Genomic DNA, 12183 nt, shown 5'->3' with positions numbered 1-12183 from the left:
CAAAATCAATTTTGTAAGATAAAAAGATATAGGATGACTGTCAACAAATGTTTTTAGGAAGCAGAAAGTTATTTTTGAGGTGCATTTTCTTTCTCAGCAAAACATTTATTAGTTTCTTGCTGTCCTCTTTCAGTTTACCTTGAAAGAAAGGATTAATGATGTCTGTAGCATGGATTTATAAAACAAAAACACTAAGCTTTGGTGCGTTCTTGGTAAAACAAATACTATTTTAGTTGCTAACATAACAAATTTAACATTTGTATCAAGCATTACCAAATGTGCTTGTAAATTCTTTAATAGCTTGAATGAAAGCTCAAAGGCAAAAATTTGTCGAAGTTAAATTTCTGAATAACACAGTGAAACTAAGATAAATGGTAACTCTTAGATTAAAGAAGCAGGATTATAAGAACTAGATTTTAATGTGTTTTTCCAAATTAGAATCATAGTTGGATTTAAGAAGGCCATCTAATCCGACTTCCCTGAAATGAAAAGGGATATGCACAGCTAGATCAGGTTGCCCAGGGGCCTATCCAGCCTCTTCCCAGAAGTCTCCAGGGATGAGGCATCCTCTCAAAGAATCATAATTTGGGTTGGAAGGGACCTCAAGGTTCGTCCCCCAGTTTGTATTGGTAAGGGAGTTGCCTTGACCCAGGTGCAAAATCATGCATTTGGATTTGTTGAGCCTCATGACATTCACCTGGACCCACTGCTCTAGCCTGTCTCGGTCTGTAAGGCAACGCACGTATGACTCACCTGTTGTGAGTAAAGCTGCTATTTACCCTGTTTTTTTTTTCCTGCTTTTTTCATTGTCAGCTAGAAATTAACCTCATTTTATGAAATCTAACTGGTTAGCCATGTAATATTTTGTTTCTAATGAACAGAACTCAATGAAGCAAAACAAATTGGGTGGTGAGTTTCAGCAGCACAGTCAGTGACATGAAAGATAACCATGGTTCAGATGGCCATTTAGTTTATTACAAGAATGGCATGAAGGCTCTTGTTTATCACTTGTGAAAATGCATAGCTAATGGTAGCGACTGTTAAAACATTTTATTTTGTAGCTGAGAAATTGCTATACCAAATAGTGTTATTGTGCTCTTTGTATCTGTCGCATTTTTCATGGAAATAAGAGCCATTGCTTCTGAAGTGACATGCATATATGCGTGTTTAGAGCTGAGCAAAATCTCTTTCAGGGAAAACAGGTTTTTTTGGATATTACTGGATATACTATCTGAGGTAATAAAGCTATGATGTATTGTGTTCACAGTGTTATTGAAATGAACGAGTGCGTAGTTTCCAAGAGAATTCTTTATGATCAGGAGAAAAGTTTTTATAAATGATCACTTGCAAAACAGTGGAAAACTATAAGCCATGTCTTTAGTCAAAAATTAAATATATCTATAATATGTCCTTCTTCAAATTAATGAAGTTGGTTAAATCTCTATGTCAAACTTCTTTTGTCCTACACAGTCTAAGACTAAGAAAGTGCAGGACATTTTCTGTGCAGAAAGGGATGCCTAAGCTCAAGCATGCCACTGTGGGGAGAAGATGATTAAGTTTCTTCTAGAACAAATTTAAAGTCTTCAGAGAAAACAGAAGACTGGATAGTTTTGATATAAACATAGACTGTTGAAAAATTACTTCAAGCTGCTGCTGCCACCAAAAATGTCTTTGGAAACAGTATCACAAAAGTCTTAACTTAAATAACTTTTTAAAACAGACTGAAAACTCCTAGCGTTTGCTATGAGCATATCTGTCTGTATAAATACAAGCTGCTTTATTCATCTGTCAGGTGGTTTGATCAATATCTGAGTTGCTGAGATTCAGAGATTGAGTCTTTCATTGTCCACTTTCTTTGGCAGTGATGAACTTAGTGTAAATGGAAATAGAAAAATAGATGGGGGAAAGGGTAGCTCAGGTAGAGTCATTACTCTCCGTCAACTTTTTCCAAAAAAACTTCAGAACACAGTAAGAGAACTGCTTCAGTTTAATGTTGTCCTAGGAACCCTAGTGGAAACTTTTTAAGATGAGGCATTTCATTGAAAACTTAAGAGCTTGTGCTCCTAACTTTTTAAATGTTAAATACTTACTGATATGCCTATTCTTGTACTAGATAGAAAAGGGGTGAATTAAAGCCCCATTGAAATTTTGAGAAGTCTGCTAAAATTTCAGTGCAACTTTGCTCAGACTAATAATTCATACATCAAACTGCACCAAGAATAATCTTCAGTATAGTTGTAGAGTACCAAACCTTCAAAAAATAGGAAATCTTGGTGCTTGTAGCTAAGTGGCTTTTCACTAGCATATTTCATACTTTAAAAGCAAGCATATAATACTTTCTACTTAAATGCTGTTTTTATCCTACTGCATTAAAATGTAAATTTTCTGAATGGCATAGAATATTTCCAGATATAGGAAAGTTGAAAACTGATGCGCTAATCTTGTATGCTGGTTCTTACCCTTTCCAGTAGCATGTAATTTTTTTCCTTGTATGTTGAATGATATTTTCACATAGTAAACATAAATATAGGAATGTGGCAAATTCTAATATAAAACCTTGTTTTCAACATGTGGAAAACATTTGTCTTAACTGGCAATTTAATTTCTTATGTAATAAATCATAACCAACTGGACTAAGATGTTTAACATCATCTTAGTTGTATTCAACCTAGTCATCTAATTTAAACATACTGATTTAAGGTGTCTCAGTAATTGTAAGTGGCAGAGAGGCTCTTTCAGGAGTAGTTTAATCCACTTTCCACAGAAACATAAGAAAGAAGCACAGAATTGCAGGGGTTGGAAGGAACCTCTAGAGATCATTGAGTCTAATCCCCCTGTTAAAGCATGTATGCTACACTAGATCACACAGGTAAGCATACAGGTGGGTCTTGAGTATCTGCATAGAAAGAGACTTCACAGTCTCTGGGCAACCTGTTCCATCACCCTTAGTGGAAAGAAGCTCTTTCACGTGTTAGTACAGAATTTCCTTTATTCAAGTTTTAGCCCATTACTCCTCCTACTGCTACACATGATCAAAAGGATCCTCATCCGTTTGCTTCCCACCTCCTTTACTTACAAATATTAAGCAGATCCCCTTTCACTCTTGTTTTTCCCCAGGCTGAACAGATCCAGGTTACTCAGCCTTTCCTTACCTGGGAGATGCTTCAGGCATCAAGAATTTAGAACTACTGCCTTAGACTGCCATGAGTACGTTTTTGTATTTAAAACTGCTAGCATCAATGATCATTGTCTTTGTTATGCAAAAATCATTTAAAAAATCTGATTATACATAATTCAGCTGTACTCTTCTTAATTTTATATTTCTCCCAGAAAGTCACCTGATTAAGTAAAATCCATATTCTCATTAATGAGACTCTCAAAATGAGAGTTAGAATTATACTTCTAACAAACTTTAAGTAAACATATGTTCAGAGGGAAATACCAACCAGTATGCATTTGCCTTTCTGCTCTTTTTTTGTCTTGCTCTTTAGAGCTGATATCATATTCACAAGTACTCCAAATGTACTTTAAAGAGACTTAGCATTTTTATTTGAACTCTCTGCTTAAGCTAGTATCTCTGCACTTTTATAGCACAGCTCTTACAATGTTTCCTGAGTGCTACTAAAATTTTGTAAAATAGCTCCTCTCTCTGGAGTTGACTTTTAGCTTATTATGTCCTGTTTCCTTGTGAAACAATAATAGAATCATACTCAATGATAATATATTCTACGGTTTCTAGCTTGTCAAAATGACACACAACTTTGCATGTGAAAATTATCTAATTTTAAAAAAGATCTTTATAATATAAAGCTTGATTATTCAGTTCTGGAGGGGCAAATAAAGTTGATCTAATAGCTCTCTCAGAATACTGGAAAAAGATGCAGTCTTACGGATAACTGCTATAAAATTAAGTACATAGAAAACATACTTAATTGGACAGCATTTGGTAAAAGGATAACTTTGTGATGTTGTTGTTGTTTGTTAGGATTCACAGTAGGTGGTGTTTCAAAGTATCAGGAAGCACTCCTAATTTCTAGCACAATGTCACTGTCAGGATCTTTTTTCCATAAGCCTTGGATAAGAAAAAGAGTCTTTATTCCCAGTGCTCTGGAGAGAAAACCATAGTAATAACGTGGGAAAGAATCAAAGTGCTGTGATGTGTAAATAATAAATATTCGAGCACTATGTATGCTTAGTGTTCTTTTCATATGGGGAAATCAATGTTTCTAGAATTTCATGTAATTCATATTGCAGTTGTAGAAGAATAATTTCATAAGATTTTAGCTTAGGCTTTCCTTTAGAAAAATGGTGTTAATTGTGCTTAAAAATTATTAAATGCAACCCATTTGTTGCTACTAATTTCACTATTATAAGAAACACCCTTTACTTTTTTTCTTGGAAAAATATCGAATTTCTCTCATCTCATTTTTTGAAAATCTTGGGAGGGGGCAATGGGGGCGTTTTGCTTGTTTTATTTCCTGTGCTACCAAAAAAAAAAAAATCCTATTTTTAATAATTTTTCAGATATTGGGAAATCATGGAAACTAGACCTCTCATTCTTTGAATAGCCATTCTCAGAAAAATCATTCTGGTTCTGCACTGTGGGTAGAAAACTAAAGGACTATAGAGAAATTCTTGTTCTTTAAACTGCTTACGTACATAATAAAATACCTTACAATCCTGGAAGTGTTTGATTGCTATAAGAAAATAAAGACTAGCTGTAAATCTGAAAATGGATAGCTAAAGTGGAACAATTTCTGAGATGATAGAAAGCCTCTTCTTAGTTGCTATGTATGCCTGTTGTTGTCTTTAAACCTAGAAAACATCTGGCTTTATATACTGCACTTTTAAAGTACCCAAAGAACTTCAGTTTAGAGGATGCATATATCCCTCTTCTCTGTAAGACTAGCTAATAACACGCAGGCTTTTTTGGTTCTTTGAAGATAGCTAATCATTTTAAAATCACAGTCAACATATTGCTTACAAGTTGTGGAGCATGGAGTACTTACTGAATAGAATTCAAGGAGAAATTCATATTACCAGATCAATTTAGATGATCTAGTACCTGAAGGAAGAAAAAATGGGTTTGGAAGAAAACACCTACATGTGCCAGTGAATTTAGTACAGTGCCACATAATCTACTATAGAAGGATTCTTTTGTGGTGGAGAAAGCTTATTTCTATTTATGGAAATGATAGTTCTATTCATTTCCATTCTATCCTAATGTTGTTGGTATATTATACCAGACCTTTTAAGTAAGAGAGTATCTATGGTTACACACATTTGTTCTTTTTACTCTGAGTCTGCATGCCTTTCCTTATGTAATGTGGAAAAACTTTACAGGAAGAAAATCAAAGAACTATAGCATGGCTTAGATTGGAAGGGACATTAACACTCTGTCTGGATGAGGAGCTGTGAGATATGGTTTAGAAGTTTGTGGTAGCAATGGTAATGAGAAGGTGGTTGGACTAGATGATCTTATAGGTCATTTTCAACCTTGCGATTCTGATTCTATGAACAATCACCTAGTCCAAACTTAACCTCTTTCATTAAATCAGGTTGCCCAAATCCACATCTAACTTCACTATGAACACTTTTATAGGGGGAGAGGAATATCTGAAAATTCTGTGGGTAACCTGTTTTAGTGCTTCATTGCCTACGTAGTACCAACACCAGCTCACCTTCTTACTTGGTAAGAAAAGTACTCCAGCCCTCTGATCATCTGTGGCCACCTCCGGACTCACTTGAAAAACTTTGAATCCTTCTTGTACTAATGGTCCTGCACTTATTCCATATGTATTCCACACAGTATTCCATGTGGGGCCTCTTGAGGGCAGAGCAGGGGGGAGACAATCACCCAGTCACCTCCCTCACCCTGCTGTCCACTCCTCTTCTGATGCAGCACAGTATACTTTTGATATTTTATTTGATTTGATACTTATACCTTCCAGACTGCAGGCGCATACTGTTGGTGTGAGTTAAGCTTTTCTTCCACAGGACCTTTAAGGCTTTCTTGAGAGCAGGGTTGCTCTCGAGGAGCTCTCCTGGTCTGTACAAATATCTGGGATTACCTGACCAAAGTGAGACACCTTGAACTTGACCTAGTTAGATTCTTTACAAGCCTGTCCAAGTCCCTTTGGATGGCATCCCTTCCTTCTTGTGTCAACTGCACAGCTCAGTTTAGTGTCTTTAGTGAACCTGCTAAGGATACACTCAATTCCACTGTCTAGATCACTGATAAAGATCTTGAAGATCAGTGGTCTCAAGACAGAGCCCTGGGGGGGGCACCATTTATTACCAGTCTCCACCTGGGTGTACAGCCATTGACAACAACCCTCTGGCTGCAGCTGTCTAACATACTCATAATTCATTGAGTAGTCTATCCTTAAAGTCTATATTTCCCCAATTTGCAGAGTGGCATGTGGTGAGGGACTATGTCAGGGGCCTTGCAGAAGTCCAGGTAGATTATATGTTACCCTTCCTTTGTCCACCAGTGCCATGACTACATAATAGAAGGCTACCAGATTGGTCAGGTACAATCTACCCTTGCTAAAGTCATACTGTCTGTCTTGGATCACCTCTTCATCTTACATGTGCCTTCATGTATCTTCCAGGAGGATCTATTCCATGATTTTTCCCAGGCATTGGTTTAGTTCTGCAGATCTTCCTTTGCCTTTTTCTTGAAAATGAGTGAGATGTTTCCCTTTTTCCAGTCACTATGGACTTTGCCTGACAGCCATAACTTATAAAAAAAATGATGGAGAGTGATTTGACAATTACATCAGGCAGTTCCTTCAGAACTCTGGGGTGCATGTCATCTAGTCCCATTTACTTGTACACATTTATACTCTTCAAGTGTTCTCTGATCTGCTGTTCTCTTGCAGTACGATTTGCTCCCTGACCCCCACCTAAAGGTTCAGGGATGTTAAATGATGTGGGAAACCTGACTGCCAGTGAAGACTGATATAAGGAATTTGTTGAGTACTTCAGCCTACTCTGTCTGTTCAAGTCAGTTGTCCCTTCTTGTTTATGTGAGGGGGCACACTCTCCTTTGCCTGTCTCTTCTGATCATCTGTATCTGTGGAACCCCTTCTTCTTTTTCACATCTCTCACTAAATTCAGTCCCATCTCTACCTTGATTTTCCTGATCCCATCTTTGCATGTCTGGATGACATGCCTGTGTCTTTCCCAGGATGCTTATCCCTGCTTCTACTGCCCATATATTTCCTTATTTTCCCTCGGTTTGACCAGCAGGTCCTTGCTCAGCTGTGCCGATTTCCTGGCTCTTCTGCTTGGAAGTTTTTTTACCATTTAATTTGTGGGAAAATGTGTTTGTTTCTATGAAGTACAACTGATGATATGAGTGATTGTTACTTCTACTCTTCTATTAAATTTAAAGCAAAAGTTGAAATTGTGTGATATGTGGAAAAAGCCAGCAGTTCTGTTACTGATTTATAGGTTTGTGCTAGAAATGCACAGAGGATCTGAGGGGATTCTTATGATTTGTTTCCTTTCAATGTTATAGAACAGGCATAACCCAGGGAACTTTCCTCCAGTAATTGAACTAAAAATCACTCCACAAAATCACTCCTCTTCTGTTCAAAAATGGTAGGTCAGGACCTAATATTTTCTGCAACACTGACAGTACTTGATATACTATTTGTACTGTGGGAATCTAGCATGAAGTGGGAGTGAAGTAGAAACTTCTGCAATATTTGTAAGGATTAGGTAAAATCCTTTTTGTGAGCATCAGACAATGATTGCCTGTAACTACAGAAGTTTTCACTACTTCAGCATGTGAGCCTGTGTGGCATAGACAACAAGTTCTGAGATATAAGGGCTAAAGCATCTTTTGAACAACTGCTAAGCTGGTAGCCTGTTCACAATCCTATGTGGTGAATTAAACTTAGGAAAATGAATTACCATCTTGTGATTTAGCGGGGATGCTGTATCCTACCTATCTAACAAAATAATGGGCTGGATGCTTGTAGCCTTGTACATATGAAGATGCCTTGGTACTTTACAATTTTTTTTTTTTTTTTTTTAATAAGTATTTGTCTTGGCCTCTCTTGAGCTTTTATTAACTTGTTTTACTGTATTACCTATTATCTATTAACCAGATAATTCTTATCTAATGTACTAGTTTTAGTTTAGTTCTGTATAGTTAGGTGATGCAATTTTTATGTAGACCTTACTAATAAGTACTTGCTCTATATAGAGAGAAGTATTTATCATACAAACAGCAATAGAAGTGTAGAGTAGTACAGGTTTCATATAATAGCATAAATCTTGAAAGTAATAACACTCTAGTATGGAAGAGTACAGTTTGAAAGCAGAAGGCAAAGGATGATATAAGAGATCTCATAGTTTAAAATCTTAGCACTGGTTGGTAAAAGTAATGGAAATTTAATTGATGGGTGAAAGCAATTTTTAAGATTAATGAAGAAAGCTGGGAATAGATAGCACATTTGGCTGCAAAGCAGAATTTCAATAAAGAAATACCAGTGTGTTACTCTTTTACTTTTCCCTTTCTTAATTACACCTGACTCAATTTTGGTTAATAAGGTTTCAATGTATGGGTTTTTTTTTAACTTTACATGTACAATTGTGTTTCCTATTGTATGTTACAAGGTAATGTCTTCAGCTGCACTTAACTGATTTCAGAGATGTGTTGGTTTATAGTGATTAAGAGTCTGATTTAGGTTAGAACTGTTGGACAGCTTTCAGTAAAGAGCTGAATTTTGAACAATTCCAGTTCAGCCTATCTAGGTACTAGTTAAATACCTTGGGATTGTCTCCCTTTGAAAACAGAACAATTCCCCTCTACCTTTCTCCCTTGCTTAAAGGAGAAATACAGCATGTTCATAAACCCCATCCACTTCCATCTTCTTTGTTCTTTTGCATACCACAAGAACCGCCATCTAGTTTAATCACTAAACAGTTAAATCAGTTTTGACAGTGGGAATTACCAGTAGTTGGATACTCTGATATATAGTTGATACTATAACTGTAACTGTAAAAATAATCATTTGGTTAGATAGTAAATATTTAGACTATCAATAAATATTTGAATTTTAAAATTTCTCTAGCACAAAAAATTCATGATGTAATTGCTCTGGTAGCAAACCTCTGTGTCTGGTTGTAATTTGAATGCGGCTATATGTGCTCCACTACCTGACTATTTGTTACAATGTATAATTGTATGAAAGCTAAGTTAATTATATGACTAGGAAAATATGGGAAACAAGACTATTTTGTAGGTTATTTACTTATTTCAGATTTCTTTCCTGTAACCAATTACAGATTTGGTTCTGCTGACATTTGCAACCTTTCCATTATTATCCCATTATTTCTCATAAAATCTGTACAATATATAGCTATGGTAGAGCAATGTGTTTTCTCTGACAGTGATAGTGACAGCCACCTTTTAATTAACGTAAGAATTGGAAAGAAAAATGGTAGATTCCATACAGTTGCAGTTAAAATAGCTGTTTAAATGTCATACAAGCTTGAATTGTATTTTTTTTCTGTATAGTAGAAAAGCAAAGTTACTTTTAGGTATGAAATAAAGCTTTCGGCATCTAACATATTCAGAAAACAGTTCTGATGTTGGTTTTTTTGTTGGGCTTTTTTTGTTATTATTCATGGAGATGTTATTTCCTTAAAATTATATCGTCCACCTTAAAATACAAGGAGGAAAAAAAAATCCATTTTATGAAGCACTGTTAGCATACAAATATGTTTTGACAAATTGCCATCTATCTGCAAGTCTTTATTTTGGAAGAAAAAGTGAAAACTGAAAAAGAAAAATGTTATCAACTTATCAAAATGAGAGGTTTCTGAAAAATTTTCATTCCATAGTAGAATTACATTAAATGCTACACCTCTCTACATTGTGCATCGAAGTCTTGCCTTTTTTTCAGATTTTTAGATATTTTGAAAAGTTTAGAGACTTTGTCTAAGCTTTGCCATAACTGTTAACTAAGATGAATTAGAAGAAATGAACAGCATTCATATGCAGCTAGCAGAACTGTTGAATGCTGTTTCCTTTTCGAGCACAATGGGTTGACAGGAGGAAGAAAAAGGGACTTGAGAAGTCTATGTAATATAGGAAGGGAATGGACTGGTAGCTAAACAACATAATGAACCTATAAAATATAATTGTTAGGCCATAAAATACGTTAAATATTAAAGCTTTTTTTGAAGCCACAATACCTATTTTCTAATCTCCCTGTGGGATATTGCTTAGTAAATGAATTTGCTTACTTAAATCATATAACATTTGGTAAAATACAGCAGCACAACACCAACTCCCAGAAGCAGCAAAGACATATAAACAGGTTCAGTCAAACTAATGGGTTATGCATCAAATGAATCCAATTAAATAGCTACTATTTAATTCTGCTGTTTCAATGCAGTCTGTTTTCTCAACATGGTACTCCATTGCACAGATGGGGCAGTTCATGTGTTTGGAAGCAGCAGCATTTGTTACTGTTGCTGAAATGGTATTTTTGTGTTTCATTTGAAACTTGTGTCATAATTCAGCAATACTGAACCTGAGATAAACATAAGCTTTTTTATTACTGGAACAATATGTGGGTGAGAAGTGCTTTGATAATATCATAGCTTTGTCCTTTAAGCTCTGTAAGAGAAGTTTCACTAATACTTTAACTTTGCACTTCTAATTTTTGAAATATATTTCCTGAAAATAGTGTCTTAAAGAATTGGATTACATCCTCCTTAAAAGATCAGGCTTTGTCAGATAAATATGGTATTTTTATAAAGTGATGATGAAAAGTAAAGATGAGAGAAGTTAGCTTCATCAGTTTCTGTTTTACTGTGTTTAGTGATCATTTGCTGAGAGAAGTCGCTTAAAATATAGAAGGAAACTAACCAAGGTGGGAGGATATCTTGAATAATCTACATTATAATTAGTGTTATGGATTAACTACACACTTTAAGAAACGATTTTGTACATGGAGATACTGATTCAGTGTCCTTTGGCAGGGGGGAAGAGTTATTTTCTTTCAGATAAAGCTTAAGTGTTTAATGTCTTTATCAAATTTAGTAGTTTTTATTCTGCAAAGATAGAATTCATAACAACCATGCTCATAAAATACTTCTAAAATTGTCAGAATGTGCTGCAATGAGGTCCCTCACCTGAATGGCTAATAAGCACATCCTAAAAATGTCAAAATTTAACACTGAAGATTGGAATAGCTTCAGGCAATCTGCAGCACTTTGGGAAAAGCTGAAGAGAAGCAGATGGAAATAGTTGCATATAATTATCAGTGACAAAGTCTAAATAGTCAAATAAAATACGGTGAGTTTATAAATTAGAAATATACCATTCTCTTTCCGTTATATTACTATTAAAAGTTAGTAAATAACTTAAATAGTTTAGAAATATAATTTTAATTGTTTTTTTTTATTGGTGATTAAAAAAAATAGTTGTATACTATAGAAACAGGCCTTACAAAGTGTCATTCTTCCTTTTCTTTTTCATATGCACGTGATGAGCATTTATTGTTTTTTTTTCTTTCTTCTATCTTCCATGCCTTTTTCAACTTCTAAAAATACTGATGTGAAGATTATATTTAAGAGGCATTGAATTTAAAATAGTTAGGGCTTTGGAATCTTGGAATAATGACCAGACAAGGGATAAAAATAAAAAAATAAAAATAAAAAGATGTGAAAATCACTATCTTGGAACGTTTAGTATTAACATCAACAAGCAAGTTAATTAGATGATAAAAAATTAATTTACATTTTCTGCTTGATGGAGAAAATGAACATCCTGTAATAGACAAAACTTCATCTTACCTGGGAATAATAAAACAGTATTAAATAAACACAGTCATGGTGGTGGTAATTTTAGAGCTCACACAAGTTTATAGAGGTTTTAGGGATTAGAGGTTTTTTAGGGATTTTTTTTAGTACACTTAAGATAAATAGATGTTATCTGGAGAAGAAAGAAAAAATCAGGCTGGAGTGCAAATACTTAACATTATTCACTACTGCGGATTATCTGAAATCCGTTCTGAATCGGAGGGGGATTCATACACAAATATACAAAAACAAGTTTCTCAATGTATAAATATTTAAATTACAGTTAGTCAAAGTCAGTTTAAAAATCAATTAAGATAATGTTTTTTTGTGAACTAGGTATGTTTCTGTACTTCT

Source organism: Centrocercus urophasianus, unplaced genomic scaffold, assembly GCF_019232065.1.
Source record: "Centrocercus urophasianus isolate 14NV4802_14NV808 unplaced genomic scaffold, USGS_Curo_1.0 seq_13, whole genome shotgun sequence".
NCBI classification, from domain to species: Eukaryota; Metazoa; Chordata; class Aves; order Galliformes; family Phasianidae; genus Centrocercus; species Centrocercus urophasianus.
Note: the sequence above shows the minus strand (reverse complement) of the source record.